The sequence below is a fragment of the Crocuta crocuta genome, unplaced genomic scaffold, assembly GCF_008692635.1.
Source record: "Crocuta crocuta isolate KB4526 unplaced genomic scaffold, BGI_CrCroc_1.0 scaffold162, whole genome shotgun sequence".
In the NCBI taxonomy this organism is placed as follows: domain Eukaryota; kingdom Metazoa; phylum Chordata; class Mammalia; order Carnivora; family Hyaenidae; genus Crocuta; species Crocuta crocuta.
Genome location: NW_027529433.1, coordinates 9,478,406 through 9,481,923, shown reverse-complemented (window position 1 = coordinate 9,481,923; position 3,518 = coordinate 9,478,406). Strand labels below are relative to the sequence as shown.

The following is a 3,518-nucleotide window of genomic DNA, read 5'->3' as shown; positions in this document are numbered from 1 at the left end:
CCTGGAAGTGGGACTAAGTGAATGTCACTCTGCTCAAGGTTCGTCTTTCCACCCCCTCCCGCGGACAACGCGTTCCCCTCCTGGAGAGCATCCCCCAGCGTTTGTGACGGGAGGTACAGTGTAGGGTCGCAGACTGCAGATTTCAGTAGCACTTGGGAGAGAGGAGGCATTAACAATTGGGGGTGGGCAGTATCACTGAAATTGCCACCTTTCCATGCCAGTAGCCTCTAGAAGCAAACACCTCAGCCTTGGCCCCACAGCCTTGGGAGATGCGAGTAGTAGTCAGGTGACAAACCATTCTGGTTTGCATAGGCCCATCCTGGTTTAGGACTGAAAATCCTGCATCCCGAGAAATTGCTCAGATCCTAGAAAACAAGCATTCACCCACTCTGTTGTTTTTCACAGGGCATGTGTTGAAAGACTTTCAATGGAACCTGGGAGAAGGGGAAACAGGGAGGAACCAAAGGTAACTGGTCTATTACATTAGATTCAAACCAGCAAAGAGTGATTTGCTGAGTGCCAAGCCAATGACAGGCACTGTGTCATGTCCTGCCTGGACGTGAGACGTAGGCACTCACCCAGCACCAAGTGAAGAGCTTCTTGTGGATGAATGCATTAATCCTCAAAGCACCCCTAGGAGACAGATTCTCTTGTCTCTCCACTTGCAGAGATGGATTATGAACACAGGGAGATAATGGAATGTGCCCAAATTTAAACAGCAAAAAGGTGGCAGAGGCATGGATTGACCCCGGCAGAGCGATTCCAGGCTCTGTTTGCTCCCTTCTTCTTTGCACTGCCTCCCAGAGAGGAGATGGCCAGTAGCCTAGTGCTTGCTTCAGCAGCACCTATATTAAAATTGGAACGAAACAGAGAAGATGAGCATGGCCCCTGTGTAAGGATGACACACACATTCACAAAGCGCTCTGTATTTTGTGCAGTTCCCCAGCAAACCACCACCCTTGATGGATGAACTCAGAGGAAACGGCATGAGTCAAAGCACAACATGAAGCACTGAATAATGAAATTGTGGCATTTCCCTAGAAAAACATTCCTGTAAAGCAGTCTATGACATGTGAGTGAAGCTGAGTTACACCTGAAATTTATGTGCAAACATGTCATTTCTACAGATCTAAGAAGTGAGAAAATGCCAGCTTAAAAAAAAGCCGGTAGGCTGGGAGGCAGGACAAGCAAAGGCTCACTCCCCTGAAAGAATAATAATGATGATACCTTTGCTGGCATTCATTGAGCAGTGATCATGGGCCAGGCCTTTGCTTAGCCTCTATACATAATGTCTTATTTCACCCTTATGACCAGGAGCATGGTACTATCATCTCCATTTACAGAGAATCAGACTGGCTGAGATAGGGCAGGCACCTTACCCAGAGTCACATAGGAGGTGGAGCTGAGAAACGAAAACAGACATGTAATCCCAAGAGAGGACAGAACTGGGTGGTAGTTAGGAGCTCCAGCTGTTACCCATGGACAGCCAAGGTGAGGGCCAAATTAGAGCCACTAACTAAGTGCCCTGGACGTTTAGCCATTTCTGTCTTCTTGGTTTTTTTGTGTGTGTACCAAGCAGTACAGGACACTAGTCTTGAGCCCTGGGCTGTGCTCAGCTAGCAGCCCCAGAGCTGCTGGAGGCTGCCATTGTTTTGCACGGTGATGAACCAAACCCTGAGAGCTTCACAGTGCAGCACTGCACTTTCAATCCTGCCATAATAGTTTTCCTTTAAGAATAAATGCCACAGCAAGGTGCTATTTTAGGAAGCAGCTTTCCACACCCACCCCAGCCTATCCCTCAATTGTTGGTGTTTGCTTCCTGCTCCAAAGAAAGGCTGAGAACACATTATCTACCTACACACATCGGTGGCAGGGAGGAAGCCTTGTCAGGCCCAGCCCTGTCACGGAGCTGCACGCTCGGGTTATTATCCCTGCATAAACGAAAAGCATTATTAGTGTAGATGTATTCCAGAAGAAACTTGTTTAAAATCCATTCATGGGGGTGTCTACCTGAGAGTATGTGCTGCCTTTATGCCCACAGAGCTCTCCTGGTGGTAGCAAGTTCTGGGAGCTCTCACCTCACACTGGAGAGCCACATGCAGGCCTAACAGGGCATAGAAAAGCTTTCAGAGAGAATTCCTACTCCTTTACCAGCCTGTACTGACTGCGAGTATAACTGAGGCTCCCAGACAGTGGAATGGTCTCAAAGAGGGGCCACTTCATCCAACCATCATCAGGATGGGACTGGGCTNAGGAGGGCACTTGTGCGGATGAGCACTGGGTTTTATATGGAAACCAACCTGACAATAAACTATTTATAAAAGAAAAAAAAAGATGGGACTGGGCTGGGGTGAGAATTGGGTTGTTTAGAAAACAGAACGAACCCCGCTGCTTCTCCCCCAACCAAAAGGGGGAAGTGAGCCCCCAAGCAGAGGGGAGCGTTACCTCTCCACAAAGAAATAAAGTCACCCTCAAAGGTACTAAGGTCGTGAAGAACCCTAACCTAGTCTGTATTAGAGCTAGAGAATTTGGTAGAAAATCAGTAGTAACTGCCCTGATCAAGCCGAGAACACTGGGGCTCATGTGTAATGTCGATGGTGATTAAAAACAATAATCATCATTTTTTTGCCATATGCCAGGCACTAATCTAATTGCTTGACATATGGATTTAATATTTGTGACAACCCATGAGGTAAGTTTTATTATCATCTGTATTTTACAGATGTGGAAAGTAAGGCACAGAGAAGTTAACTTACATATTCCAGATCACACAGCTAGAAAATGGCAGAGCTGGGATTTGAACATGAAAGGTCCAGGGAAAACTGTAGGAGCATGCTTATGGGGTATTTTTAGGAGAATTATAAAGCTGTGAAGTGTTGTGGGGTTCAGGTGACCACTAGCCTACTGCAGAATATGACTGTTGGTTTTCCTTTCTTGTAACAAAGCTGCCTTCTGAGCCCTGTACACAGGTAGCGAGAGGCCCAGAGCACTGCTCAATGGAGAGAATTCCCCAGGTTCTAACTGGGGGCTGGAGCAAGAAAAGTGTGTCATCTCTGACGTAAAAGTGTCCGACACCAGGTTACCTGTAAATACACTGTGTTGCCCTCCTTCAGGACCTGAATGAAACAACTCTCTTTCATCTCCCCAAACCAAAGTTTTCCTTCATCTGTGCAAAGGAGATGAAAGAGCAGGAGTCACCTGCCCAGGCGGGATTTGAAGAGTTCTAACCACAGGCCTCAAAAGTATCACACTTCTGTCTATTTCTCCTGGGAACTTGTGCCCTCTCCTTACTGGCCGCTGCCCAAATCAGTCCAAAGAACAGTACGCCCCAGAATTACCTGGGCACTTCTTCAGAGACCAGGTAGTTGTTTCCTGGGGTAGTCAACCTGATTTACATCCACTACTGAGCAAGACTCCATTCATCTGAAGAAAGAACTCCAGGATCAGAAGCAACATTCATGATATACTTCTAAATTTAAAAACCAGGTGACAAATAGTATGTAAGTTATGATAGTATT

The 3,518-nt window shown here is 46.8% G+C and overlaps 1 non-coding gene across 1 annotated transcript; it reads left to right on the top strand.

The window, feature by feature from the left end:
- The first annotated feature begins 826 nt into the window (after positions 1-826).
- Positions 827-933, top strand: LOC144228130 (U6 spliceosomal RNA). Its single transcript, XR_013334122.1, has one exon. It is a non-coding gene; the product is annotated as a U6 spliceosomal RNA (small nuclear RNA).
- The last annotated feature ends 2,585 nt before the right edge of the window (positions 934-3,518 follow it).